Here is a 15,368-nt window from a genome sequence, read left to right as displayed (position 1 = left end):
ATGCAGGATGGAAATTTTCATCCTGCACTATTTTCCATCAATGACCGTTTTCCTGCTTGTAATTGGGAATCCTCTCAATCATATGGATAATTTTTAGAGGTCCCAGACTTTTTGATGAACTGCATACTGTACTGGAAGCCAGCACTGCACTTACCTGCTTAAATAGGCATTTACATGCTTATATCTAGATTGGGGTGTGAACAGGGTTAAATCCCTGCTCACACCAGGAACCCAGGTATCATTAGAAACATGGGGCTCCACTCTGTAAGTCTGAGGTCATTTTTAGAGCCCCCAAAATGACAGGTTAGCTGCATGCAGAGCTCAAATAAGATCGGCATGCAGTTCTTTAAATTGGGCTTTATATCCTCATAGACAGCAATGCAGTGTGAGCATGGTTAAATACCTGCTCACTCCAGGAAACACAGGTATCAGAAAGCACCTGGGGCTCTTCTTTGTCAGCTGGGGCAATTTTTAGTGGCCCTAGACTGACAGGTGACCTGCTTGCAGAACTCGGAGTGAGATCGGCATGCAGCTCTTCAAATGGGGATTTAAATCCCCATAGACAGCAATGCAGTGTGAGCATGGTTAAATCTCTACACACACCAGGAAACCCAGGTATCAATATATACCCAGTGCTCCTCTCTGTCAGATGGGGCCAGTTTTTGACTTTTTGATGAGCTGCATGCAGTGCTGAAAGTCAACACTACATGTAGCCCTTTAACTCCATAGAGAACACTGCAGCTGAGCGAAAAATCTCTCAGCTGCATTAATTCTCTTAATGGATATGGTGCTTGGCAGACCCCCAGGGTCTAAACAGACCCTTGAGGGTCACCCTCTGTGCCCCAATGCCATTCTGATCAGTGCTGGGCTATGTCAGTTGCCCAGCACAGATCGCAATGCATTGGGCATACGGTTTTCAGTAATAGAGATAGTAGACTGCCATACTGAAAATAGCCCATAGATGGCAGTAACGTACCACTGTCTGTTCTAGTTTAGAATCCTTATACCAATATCAAAACTGATATTAGCATAGGGAAAGCTTTAGAACTTAATCTTTTTGGAAAGATTAAATTAATGATTACAATTTTGGTTTATTATTCAGTTTATAATAAGTATTGGGTTTATTATTTTTAATGTTTAATATTAGGTTTAGATTATGTTTCAGATTAGGGTTCAGATTAGAATTGGACACCAGCAGAGGGAATCTTCTAACATTATTGCTAAAGTTAGGATTAAGATTAGGATTAACGTTATAATTATGGTTAGACATGGGATTGGGATGAGGTTTATGATTAGTGTGACGGAACGCTGGCACTCTGACCGAGTACCTCCGCCAATCGATGCTCCTAGCGCTTGCCGAGGACTCCAAGCACTCCAACCGACACCATCAACACTGCAGACCCCACTTCCAGCGATGCAGCTACGCCGGGGTCTCGCCGTCTTTCACCCACCCTGGACCCAAGGCCAGGATCCAGCTTCCAGTGGGTAGACCTCTCCTAAATCCAGAGAGTGTAGCAGGAACAAATCAAGCTCTTACAAGAGCTTACTCTGGGGAGTAAGTGATTATAGCAATCCCCAGAGTGTAGGTATCCCTTCCCCCAAGCATGAGCCAAGGCTTCAAGAAAGGTGCAAGTAGGTCTGGTTTTCTGAGGGCTACCTGCCTAGTATTTATGCAAGTGTCCACCAGGTGGACACTCCCCTAGGGGACCTGAAGGAACAATGGGACACATATTGAATATTAGCCAATCACAGACAATACAAACAAAACACTCCCACAGTGACATCACACTCCCTCCTCTCTATCCTGGAGATAATTGGGAAGTAATCAAATTATCTCCCAGGACAGAGGCAAGACTCCATTAACCACATGGTTGCAAAAAGACATAAAATTACACAATGTTACAATTACTACATAAAACATATACATGCAACATATCCCCAGATAGCTTAGATCTGAGCGCACATTATTACCAAATGGCGCTCAGATCACCTACATACAGTTCAATCACCATGGTGCCAAAGTCTTTTCCCATAGTCTTTTGTTACACGAATAGGCTCCATGGCATAGCTATCTGGGGTAGCACTACTCACATACTGACAGTCCCAAACGCCCCGGCAGAGATACACAAATAAACCTTTCTGCAGGAGAAAATACAGCTATCAGCACAGGGGCCATAGTCGGAAGGCAGGAGGCTAGCCAGTAGTCCCCTCCAGGCACAATTAGATTTATGGTTAGCCTTGGGATTAGGATATAGTTCAGAATTAGGGCTTGTTTTAGGATTAAGGATTTAGATTGGGATTAGGATTACGGTCGCTACTTTCTATATATACATGTGGGGTATTCTCCGGAGATGTTTCAGTGTACAGCTAAGAATTTTATTACAGTGGGACACATAACATTTTTTAAAAAGCATCAAGAATACTATGTGTATGTAAAAAATTCAAAATAAAAATGAATACCACAATAAAAAAAATAAAAAAATGCAGAGTAAATGACACTGTAATAAACTTCTAATATATAATCTAAGAGTCTCCATTTTACAAATGGTATGCATTTATGGTGTAATTTAATTAAATGAGCTCCTAAAATGCCCCAAAATGCACCAAAGATCCATCTTCAATTTACCTTCTCCCCCCCCCCCCCCCCAAAAAAAAAAACAAAAAACTGTACTGTGTAGGATATAATTTCAGACCTGTATTTTGACAAAAACCTGACAAAAGTATGCAAGGGGTGTCATTCTGTACTCAGGAAATATAGATGATCATACTTTAGTGATTTAATTTACAGTAGCATACATAAAGTTTCCAAAGTAAACCGCTAAAGCATACAAATGCAAAAATAAAATACCGTAGTACAATGACATTTTAAAGAAATTGCTGCTAAAATGTCTATATAATAATGCTAAAAATATACCGTATGACATACCCCATGGTGTCTACCTTCACAAATGGTATGCATTTATGGGGCAATTCTAACTTAATGTCAAACTATGTGGTAAAATTTTTTTTCCTTTTTTTACATTTACATTACATTTTTTGCTGGCGATCTTTCATAAATGAGACCAAACAAATGTTTTAAAATTCTAATTGTAAAAATTGTAATGGTCAGGACTCTTTTATGGCTCTCTACTTTCTTAGTGACAAAGGGCATGCATTGGGGGTATTGTTTTATTCAGCAGAGTTTGCTGAACATAATTTTGAGGGTTTAATCACAGTGGCACATATCATATATGAAAGATCACCAGCAAAAATGTAATGTAAATGTAAAAAAATGCAATAAAACATTTTACCACATAGTTTCACTTTAACTGGTGAAAAAATGTCATCACATTAAGGCACAATATACACCATTTGAGATACCTTGGAGTGTCTACATTCACAAATGGTAGGCTTCTGTTCGGTAATTTCAACAGTCAAACAACCACAATATCCCAAAATGAGACATAGACCCATCAAATTCATCTTTTGACATTCTAACTGTGAAACATGAATGGGTCAGATCTCTTTTATGGCACTGTAACTTCACAGGATATTGGCAAAGGCATACATTGGGGATACCGTTTTACTTAGAAGATACAGCTGAACACAGTATGGGGTTTTCTACAGGAGTAGTACGCATCAAGTTTACAAAATACACATTAAAATAACTTTGTTATATGTGTGTATGTTAAAAATCGGGGTAAAAAAACACACATTTACTACAATATTTAGCATAGATTGACAGTGAAATGGCTACATAAAAAGTGTTAAAACACCCTTAGGAAAATAGCCTGTGATGTCTGCTTCATATAACTATATATGTTTACTTGTCAATTTTGTTTTCTGTTAACCTTACAAAACAAACATACCAAATTCTAAAAATGCTCCACATTAAAAATGTTTATTTTACTCCTTGTATTTTTTGACATGTAACTACCATAAATAAACAAACCAAAATCCTAGACATTTTAATTTATTTTGAATTACTTTTCTTAAGCTGCACTAATTATGGTCACATTATTATTGCCAAAACTATGAAAACAAACACTTTTTTTTTTCACATTTTTTGCATTTTTTTTAAATAAAAAAATACGAATTTATATATGTATATGTCACATCAAAAGATGTGTTTAGTACTGTTTAGTAAACAGTATATAATATATGTTAAACACAAACAGCAAAAAAATGCAAAAATTGCTTGTGTCACAATAGGCACCCAGACAAGCTTAATTAAGTGGTCTGGGTGCCAGGTCCCCCTAGTTTTAACCCTGCAGCTGAAAACATAGCAGTTTCAGAGAAACTGCTATGTTTACATTGCAGGGTTAATGCAGCGTCTAGTGGCTGTCTCCCTGACAGCCACTAGAGTCCGCTTCCGTGATTCTCAGTGTGAAAATCGCATTGAACTCACACAATATGAGTTCAGATCCCCATAGAGTAGCATTGAGTAATGCTTTCCTATGGGCGGTATAACTGCGCGCACGGATCTGGCCGCACATGCGCATTCGGCTCCACTCAGGAGCTGACGTCGGCATGGGGAGGAGAGGTACGGTAAGTGGCTGAAGGGGGGCCTCCAGGGAGGGGGAGACCTAATAACCCTATAGTGCCAGGAAAATTGATTTGTTTTCCTGGCACTATAGTGATCCTTTAAGTGTATGTCCAGCTTCGGAAGCTGTGCCCTTAAGGGTTAATGCTGATCTTTGTAAAGCTGTAACAGTTTTGTTTTTCTTTTCTTTTTGCTATACAGTAATTTTAGGTTCTTACAAGTGTGCAGTTGTCTGTCATTCTTTCTATCTATCCATATAGTTGCATTAGACCTTCAATCTCCTTCTTTCTCGGAGTATGGCATGTCAATACAGAAACTTGTTTAATTTACTTCATTGTGATAATAGAAAACAAATTTAAAATAGATTGACTAATTAATCCTGATTGTTAAAATGCTCAATATGTCCTGGATTTCCATAGACATTATGAAACAAATATTGCAAGGTATGAATTATGGTTTTAAAGCTGAAGTTTTGCAAGATCAGGCACGCTGTGATTCCAGCTTTTATAGTACAAGTGGTCCTCATTTAGCAACCTACCTGTTTTACGGTGGCTCGGACTTACGACCAGGCGTACGGGAACTGAGGTGAGTACAGGGTGGCTGAGGTTTGTGGGTGAGGGGGGTGCAGGGGTGAGATGTGGTGTGTGCAGAGGGGGCTGAGGTTGGTGCAGGGGGAGCTATGGGTGAGTACGGGGGGGGGGCTGAGGTTGGTGCAGGGAGACAGGAGTCTAAGGTAGGTAAAGGGGGGCTGAGGTGGGAGCAGAGAGGGCTGAGGTGGGAGCAGAGAGGGCTGAGGTGGGAGCAGAGAGGGCTGAGTTGGGAGCAGAGAGGGCTGAGGTGGGAGCAGAGAGGGCTGAGGTGGGAGCAGAGAGGGCTGAGGTGGGAGCAGAGAGGGCTGAGGTGGGAGCAGAGAGGGCTGAGGTGGGAGCAGAGAGGGCTGAGGTGGGAGCAGAGAGGGCTGAGGTGGGAGCAGGGGTACTGAGGTGGGAGCAGGGGTACTGAGGTGGGAGCAGAGGGGGCTGAGGTGAGTACTCGGGGGGCTGAGGTGAGTACTCGGGGGGCTGAGGTGAGTACAGGGGGGGCTGAGGTGGGTACAGAGGGGGGCTGAGATGAGTACAGAGGGGGGGCTGAGATGAGTACAGAGGGGGGGCTGAGATGAGTACAGAGGGGGGGCTGAGATGAGTACAGAGGGGGGCTGAGGTCTGTGCAGAGGGGGGCTGAGGTGGGAGCAGAGGGGGCTTGGGTGGGTACAGATGGAGATGTGGTAGGTGCAGGGAGACAGGGAGTGCTGAGGTGAGTTCAATGAGGATGTACAAAAAAAAATCTATAAGGAGCTTACCTGTGCTGTCTGCCAGGCTGCTGCAACTCCATATCTTCCGGGATGTCACTTCCTGGCCCCTCCTTTTCCTCCTCATACACAGCACCACACAGGGGCTGGAGACCTGGCAGCAAGAACTGAATGATCGCTGCCAAGTCTCCCTGAGAAAAGAGGAAGGGGTAAGCGAGGGGGATTTACCTACAGAGTGATATGTTAACATATCATTGGAATATTGGAGAAATCATGTTTTTTCTGGCTGAGGAGATCTCTAAACTCCTTAGCCAGAGCAGGGCTGTGCTGCCGGGCCCCTGACTGCCTCGGGCCCTCGGTCTATTACCGATCTGTCCGACTGGTCAGTTCGCCCCTGATACCTTTTCCAGAGAAACTGCAATGTTTACATTGCAGCACTAAGTCAACCTTTAGTGGCTATGTACAAGTCAGCCACTAGAGGGCTTCCTGGATTAAAACGGACCTTTGGTCTGGTATCTGACGCTGGATGTCCTCATGCTCGGCATGAAGACACCCAGCATCCAATTTTTTAGGTTTAATGCGCGCAGCATGTGCCGCACTTGCTTGTTGCGGGTTGTATTGCAGCTTTGCATTCCTGGCACTATAGTATCCTTTTAATAATAAGATAACCACTACAAAAACAGGTGGTTATTACTGTGCTTAGACTGCTCCTGTAACTGTCAAATTAAAGTGAACACTCTTTACTTGCACCTTATTCTATTGTATTCTTATTACTGTAAGAATGTATTGAGCTGAATATTTTAGATTTAGGCACTCCTGGCACTATAACTACTACAGCGTGCACCTCTTAATAATGAAACTTGAAAAAATAAATAGGTTTTTGGATGGATCCACAAACAGTGCATTATAATTACATGAAATTAGTGCATTTTTATCACTTTTATTTATCTTGGACGATAATGCTGTTTGGGAAAAAAAGAAATAAACAGATTTGCTTCATATATTTATAGCACTTGTATAATTTTTTTTAGAAAAGCATATATACAGTTTCAACTTGACAACTGATTAACTCTCCTGACAGAAGGCAGGGCACTTTCATTTTTAAAATTATAAAACACACAACAAAGCTGCAATTAATAACAAGGACATTATTCTCTGTTAAAATTAAAGTAGTTCTTGGGTTTCTAAGACAAAAAACAAACCAAACAAACCTTTCTCTGTGAGAACAGCACATGTTGCTATCACTGGGCAGGATTTTTTATTTATTTATTTATTTATTTTCCAATAACTCTCACTTTAATCCTTGCCATTCACCAGGCTTTGCAGGCACAGCCTAACAAAATTATCCTATCTCTAAGATCATTGAAAATTATGCTTATTAGAAGAGACTCTTTTTTTTGGTTCATATTTGCATTTGGTTTCATATTCATCTTTTTGAATTTACTTTGATATTAATAGATTGTGTGTGTGTATATATATATATATATATATATATATATATATATATATATATATATATATATATAAACTGCAAATGTCCCGCACTCAATGTACCGGTCTTGTGCTTGCCTCGGTGCTGCCTCAGCCTTCAATATATACAGATGAAAAGAGTGCACTCGAAAGGTCTTCTTAAAGATATAAACAATTTATTGTGCCAAACTTCAAAGACATACAAGTCGACGTTTCAGTCCTCGTGGGACTTTTTTCAAGACAATGAAAGGCGGAAAAAAGTGATTTAAATATACCTTACAGGTGATTTGATTGGAGAGTAGGTTATATGAAAGAGAGGCTGTGCAAACGTGAAAGTGATTACTCAACTTTGAAATAGGGATTAACCCCTTAAGTGCCTAATAGAAAGGCCTGGAGGTGAGTGTGGTTACGGCCAAAAGTCTAATAATCTGCACTCGCAGACATATTAAAATTCGAGGATAAGAAATATCGAAGCCACCTTAGATTGACTAAGTGTTTAAGACTCTATTTGAATATTTAAACAAATTTGTTAAACAAAGTTAAACAATACCTTACGATTGCTACATTTTTAAATTTTTAAACAATAGCATAAGGTGGCTACGTTTTTACATTGGAATTCCAAGTGCCAAGTGGTTGCAGACCTAATTATAGACACATTGTAGAAAAAAACTTCAAAGTATATTTGAATAACCCTAGGGATACTATATATATACTTACTTAATTGTATTACAAACTAACGGCCATACAGTCTATGGAATATAACAGGAGCATCTATAGGCTAACATACCCAGCTAAATAAAAATTAATATATAATTAATATATGATTGATTTAACAAAAAGTCTCATGAGTTAATCACCAATAATGGTTTTTCTGTAACCTTTAGTACAGATATGTATCCATTACTATTATTTACGAAACTGTGGCTTCTTTATCTTTTCGGGATGAAGCAACTGAGTGGGTTGATTTCATTAAGTCCCCCCGGGGACAAAGTTCCTAATGTGAAGATCCAAAAGGCTTCTCTTTGAAGAAGTAGGACATCTCTGTCACCCCCCCTGTTCGGGGCCGGAACATGTTCAATGCCCATAAATTTCAATGTGGGCAGTGTATGCCCTATTTCCAGAAAATGTTTGGCTATGGGGGTGGTTGCTGTGCCGCTGGATAACGCAGTCCTGATGGTAGATCTGTGTCCCCTCATGCGCTCCCTGAGGTCATTAGACGTTTTGTCGATGTACATGAGTCCACATGGGCAGGTGATGCGATAGACTACGTGTGTAGTGGTGCACGTGATCCTTTGCCGTATCCTGTATTCTTTACCTGAGCGAGGGTGGTAAAACGCTTTACCCGGGGTCATACTATTGCAAGCCATGCACTTCAAACAACGATAACAGCCTGGACTTTGAACAAACTGATGCGCCATAGATGTATCTGTATGAACCAGATAATCTCTCAGGTTCCTGTTTCTCCTATAACTAATCATAGGGGTATTCTGGAATATCGTCGGTAGTGTCTTGTCTTTTTTAAGAACCTCCCAATTGTGTCTTATTTTCTGGGACATCTCGCCCGATAGTGAATGGAACGTTTGGGGGAAGATCATTCTATTTTGGTTGCTTTTAATTTTAGGGCCATCAGTGTAGTTTTTGAGTGCTTTTGAATATGCACTCTCCAGCATCTGTCTTGGATATCCACGTTGTGAAAATTTTTCAAACATTTCTTGTACTTGGTTTGCTGCTTTTATAGAATCAGAGTTGTTCCTCAGTATTCTCATGAATTGAGATACCGGTAAAGATTTTATGAGATTGGGTGGGTGGTGACTGCTGGCGTGTAGTAACGTATTGCGGTCAGTTTCCTTTGCAAATAAGGTATACCCCAGCTTGTTATTTTCTATAAAGATACGAAGATCCAGGAAGTCGATTTGTTTGTTGTTAATTTGATGGGTAAGTCTTACTGGTGAATCCAATTGATTCAGTGACCCTATCATGTCATGTAGACTTTGTTCCTCACCCGTCCATATGATGAACACGTCATCGATATATCTCAGGTATTTCAGAATATGATGACCATATTTTTGGAGAATGTGTACCTGTTCATATGCATGCATGAATGCATTAGCATACATGGGTGCCATAGGGGCACCCATCGATGTCCCGGATATTTGTATGTAGAATGCTTTTTCAAATCGAAAATAATTGAGTGTAAGACATAATTCCAATAATTCAAGTATATATTCTGCTCAAAAAAATAAAGGGAACACTTAAACAACACAATGTAACTCCAAGTCAATCACACTTCTGTGAAATCAAACTGTCCACTTAGGAAGCAACACTGAGTGACAATCAATTTCACATGCTGTTGTGCAAATGGTATATACAACAGGTGAAATTATAGGCAATTAGCAAGACACCCCCAATAAAGGAGTGGTTCTGCAGGTGGTGACCACAGACCACTTCTTGTTCCTATGCTTCCTGGCTAATGTTTTGGCCACTTTTGAATGCTGGCAGTACTTTTACTCTAGTGGTAGCATGAGACGGAGTCTACAACCCACACAAGTGGCTCAGGTAGTGCAGCTCATCCAGGATGGCACATCAATGCGAGCTGTGGCAAGGAGGTTTGCTGTGTCTGTCAGCGTAGTGTCCAGAGCATGGAGGCGCTACCAGGAGACAGGCCAGTACATCAGGAGACGTGGAGGAGGCCGTAGGAGGGCAACAACCCAGCATCAGGACCGCTACCTCCGGCTTTGTGCAAGGAGGAACAGGAGGAGCACTGCCAGAGCCCTGCAAAATTACCTCCAGCAGGCCACAAATGTGCATGTGTCTGATCAAACAGTCAGAAACAGACTCCATGAGGGTGGTATGAGGGCCCGACGTCCACATGTGGAGGTTGTGCTTACAGCCCAACACCGTGCAGTACGTTTGGCATTTGCCAGAGAACACCAAGATTGGCAAATTCGCTACTGGCACCCTGTGCTCTTCACAGATGAAAGCAGGTTCACACTGAGCACATGTGACAGACGTGACAGTCTGGAGACGCCGTGGAGAACGTTCTGCTGCCTGCAACATCCTCCAGCATGATCGGTTAGGCAGTGGGTCAGTAATGGTGTGGGGTGGCATTTTTTGGGGGGGGCACACAGCCCTCCATGTGCTCGCCAGAGGTAGCCTGACTGCCATTAGGTACAGAGATGGGATTCTCAGACCCCTTGTGAGACCATATGCTGGTGCGGTTGACCCTGGGTTCCTCCTAATGCAAGACAGTGCTAGATCTCATGTGGCTGGAGTGTGTCAACAGTTCCTGCAAGACGAAGGCATTGATGCTATGGACTGGCCTGACCGTTCCCCAGACCTGAATCCAATTGAGCACATTTGGGACATCATGTCTCGCTCCATCCACCAACGTCACGTTGCACCACAGTCTGTCCAGGAGTTGGCAGATGCTTTAGTCCAGGTCTGGGAGGAGATCCCTCAGGAGACCATCCGCCACCTCATCAGGAGTATGCACAGGCGTTGTAGGGAGGTCATACAGGCATGTGGAGGCCACACACACTACTGAGTCTCATTTTTACTTGTTTTAAGGACATTAGATCAAAGTTGGATCAGCCTCTAGTGTGTTTTTCCACTTTAATTTTGAGTGTGACTCCAAATCCAGACCTCCATGGGTTGAAAAATTTGATTTCCATTTTTTTATTTTTGTGTGGTTTTGTTGTCAGCACATTCAACTATGTAAAGAACAAAGTATTTCAGAAGAATATTTAATTCATTCAGATCTAGGATGTGTTATTTTTGTGTTCCCTTAATTTTTTTGAGCAGTGTATATACTGTATATATATTATACTCACACACATGTATACAATCAATTAATATTTAGATTTTTGCTTCCCAAGAACTACCAAGCCTCAATAAGCATCCCAGCAACCAACCTCACGCTGATGATTTGCATTAACAATGAAACCGCTGTTCATGGGTGGTTCACTGGCTTTGCATCTTTTCCCAAGTTGTGTTTCAAATGGAATGAGGCAAAAATGTGATTCTTTGTTAAACTAATTTGCATATTCCCACCCAGAATCCATTGCGGTAGTAACATCACTGCAGATTTGTGATTTCTGTGTGAAAAGAAAGTCTTGTGGCTTTATTGGTGTGCAGACTTTTGTTTAACATTGTATTAACTATCCACAGACTTCAGGTGGAAGGGGTTTCAATTACAATGTTTTCCCCACCATAACCTTTTTGTTTTTTGATAGATATATATATATATATATATATATATATATATATATATATATATACACACACACACACACACGCAGGACCACAAATTAATGTGAAGGTTTCACAATCTTCTTGTTCCACTGTAAGTTACAGAGAGCATTATCTCAGACAGAAGAACTTTGCAAGGTGTTAAAAAAAAACCACACATATATATATATATTAAAAAAAATAAGAAATCTGGCACTCTACCTTAATATAGTTGTACTACAAACAACCACGATGCTGCACAGCGTGAATATTATATGAGAGACGAAAAGATGAGAGCACTCAATGGATATTCCCAAAAAAGTTAATTATATTATATCAAAATAAAAATATCAACGTTTCTACCCGCAGGTCTTTATCATTGAGTGCTCCTCATCTTTTCTTCATATATATATATATATTCACGCTGTGCAGCACGGTGGTCGTTTGGAGTAAACCTATATTAGACTGGCAGATTTCTTATTTCTTGTTATATATATATATATATATATATATATATATATATATATATATATATATACCGTATATACTAGAGTTTAAGCCGGCCCGAATATAAGCCAAGACGATCCTAAAATAATTATATTAATTGAATATTTATTTACAGTGTGTGTATATAATGAATGCAGTGTGTGTGTATGAGTGCAGCGTGTGTGTGTATGAGTGCAGCGTGTGTGTATATGAGTGCAGCGTGTGTGTATATGAGTGCAGCGTGTGTGTATATGAGTGCAGTGTGTGTGTATATGAGTGCAGTGTGTGTGTGTGTGTGTGTGTATGTTGCAGAGCCTTGGTGGGGGGTGGGCAATTTTATTATTTTTTAAATATTTTAATTTTTTTATTATTGTTTTTTAATTTATTTATTATTTTTATTTTCTTTTTTTTCGTCCCCCCTCCCTGCTTGATACATGGGGGGCTCTCGGTCCCTGGTGGTCCAGTGGATGGGCTGTGTAGGAGGGGGGCTGGCAGAGCTGTTACTTACCTCTCCTGCAGCTCCTGTCAGCTCCCTCCTCCTCCGCGCCGGTCCATGCAGCTCCCAGTGTAAGTCCCAGTGTAAGTCTCGCGGCCGCACTATGACCCCGCGGCTCTCGCGCGACTTACACTGGGAGCTGACAGAGGTGCTGAACGGACCGGCGTGGAGGGGGCTGACAGGAGCTGCAGGAGAGGTAAGTAAGAGCTCCCTGCCAGCCCCCCTCCTACACAGCCCCATTGTCTGTATTATGGCAATGTAAATTGCCATAATACAGACAATTGACTCGAGTATAAGCTGAGTTGGGGTTTTTCAGCACAAAAAATGTGCTGAAAAACTCGGCTTATACTCGAGTATATACGGTATGTTTTGTTTTTGTTTTTTTTTAACACCTAATTATATTAATAATAAACATCCTGGGAAGTTATAACTAGAAAATACTATTTATTTATTTTTTCTTTACCAGTTCTTGGTCAAGCATATCCCATACAAATGGGGGAATTAAGATATTCATTATCCTTCCCAATAGTGTTCTAAATAAAACCACAACCACAAGAAATTATAATGCTTTGGAAGGTCTTTAGCTGAGTATCTTTAATCACATATTTTCACTGATTAATATCTGCCGCAAGAACAACCTTACAAAAAACAAGAGGATATCAAAGTGGAAAAGACATCTCTCAAAAGAAAAAAAAGAGCAGCATTTGAGTATTGCACATGTTTGTTTTTGGGGCTTTGTTTGCAGCCTCAGTACCTTGGAAGCTACCAAACATTAGGATAATAATGCCTTCGAAAGCATAACAGAATGAAGGCATTGAACAGAATCCAAAATTTGCAACTAGAACTACTTTAAATCCAATGTTTAGAATATAGGTCAATGTCTTGACATTAATATCTATGAAATGATGTGGCATGACCTAGGTGGGTAGTTCCTGCTTGGTAGCCTAGATACCTCAATGGCTTGGCACAGTTCTGTAAAGAAGCATGTGCCAAAATGCATCAAAGCCAATAATTGGGTCCGATCAGCATAAACAGGATATTTTTGGTAGAAGTCATTGATACTAAAGGAGACTCCACCAATTAATAAATAAAAAGGTTTACAAAAACATTTAAAATTGTGTAATGTAAGCTTGTGTAATGATATAAACTACTGCAGTCACAGTATATATTGTAAATTTGTTTTCTGTTCACTAACTTTGCACTTTGTTAATTGATAAATTGATCACTTGCTCAGTAGGGTACATGTACAATGCATCATAGTTTATGCCAGTGTAATAAATAAATGTAACTCTGAAGATTTTACAGATTTTCTCTAACTGTGCTAGGGTTTTCGTATTGTGCACCACAATCCCTGTAGGAGCATCTTTTTTTTAGAAACATCTGTATCTGACCTTCCAGCTTATGAATCCTGACTTGTTTTTCAAATCTTATGAAATAATTGGACAGACTATAGTTTCATGATTAAATTGCCTTCCTTCTTTTTCGGCCCTAATCCACCACTTTGAAAGTCCCTCCTACAACAAATACTTAAAGCAGAGAGCCTTTTTAATTGGTTCTTTGGTGTATATTTTCTTATGAAGGTTTACTATTAGTACCCTTGGGTGACCTTGTTTCTAACAACAGCTTGATGTGTATTTGTTCCTTTCTCGTCTTTGACCTAATTTTTCACTTCTTCTCATACATGTGCAGTTTATAAGCCTGGCTCCTCCGTAGAAGTACTTTGTATTTTTTATTCTAATTATTAGCTAAGAACATTAATGACTTTGCACTTATTAAGGTTTGTACTTCTGGTTCTAAACAAAGTGTTTCTTTACTCAAACACTCTAGGATGAATTGATCTGTTAAAGATTTATCACCAACGTGTGAAACTGACCTCTCTGTCGGTAGTGTCCAAGAAAACTTAATTTCAATAAGCATTTTACAGTTTACCTCACCTGGTCTGACACTGAAATGACCCCTCAAATGCTCTTTTCATTTCATTCTATATTTTCCATTACTAGGAATTGCTATCAGAAAACCACAGCTGTGAGTGCAATGGAAAAGAGTGATTTTTTTCCTCTGTTCCTGACAATGTAATTTCTGGAATAGCTTGACCCCACAGTCAGAGCATTCTGTGTGTAAATGTTAAAAGTGAAGGGATTATTCCCTGAGAAAACCAATTAATTCTTTACATTTTGTGGTTGACTGTGTCAGTTCATGGTAAGCGCAACAGCAATGTTTTACCCTGCAGGAGCTGTAAAACAAAACTTAACCATCTTCTTCCCTTTTAGAAGGTTCACTGTGAAGTTGGAAAATTACTCATTGACTTATTATGTACCACTGTACTTTACTTAAGCAAATTATTTCCTAATCATAAGAGTTCACATGTCCAGAGGGATCCCAGACACTCGCTCTCTCAGCATTTTGCTCTGACATACTCCCAAATTGACGCTACAAGCATAATAAACACTCCAGCTTTATAAAGTGGCTGTACAGCTAGGAAGTTGCCTCATAAACATATTTTTTAATTACCGTATTTTTCCATGTTTTTTCCTAAATTTATTTGAGTCTAAAATTGGGGGTTGTCTTATACACGGAATGTCACTGCAGGGGTTAAAAAACACCACAAAAAACAAACAAACACTTGTGCACGAGGCCTGACAGCCAACCAAGCTATTCACACGTAGCAAAATACATACGGTACTTACTCAGCGCAATTTGGGCAAAAAACTTGGCTACTCGTTGACAGAACACTCAGATGACTGTTGGGTTCGCTACTGCCAGATTCCTGTGGGCATAGTCTGTGTTGTACACCTCTGCAAACCTGCTGACATACTTGAAGCAGAGGAAGCGCTTTTCCGAGAATTTGATCGATTGTGTGTGCGGGTCTGGGACATCTT

At 40.3% G+C, this 15,368-nt stretch overlaps 1 protein-coding gene across 1 annotated transcript in view; it reads left to right on the top strand.

Moving 5' to 3' along the window:
* Positions 1-15,368, top strand: part of FIG4 (FIG4 phosphoinositide 5-phosphatase) — a 493,827-nt gene that overhangs the window by 397,829 nt on the left and 80,630 nt on the right. The window lies entirely within an intron of this gene.

Source organism: Pelobates fuscus, chromosome 2 (assembly GCF_036172605.1).
Source record: "Pelobates fuscus isolate aPelFus1 chromosome 2, aPelFus1.pri, whole genome shotgun sequence".
Taxonomy (NCBI): domain Eukaryota; kingdom Metazoa; phylum Chordata; class Amphibia; order Anura; family Pelobatidae; genus Pelobates; species Pelobates fuscus.
Note: the sequence above shows the minus strand (reverse complement) of the source record. Positions and strands in the feature narration are given on the sequence as shown.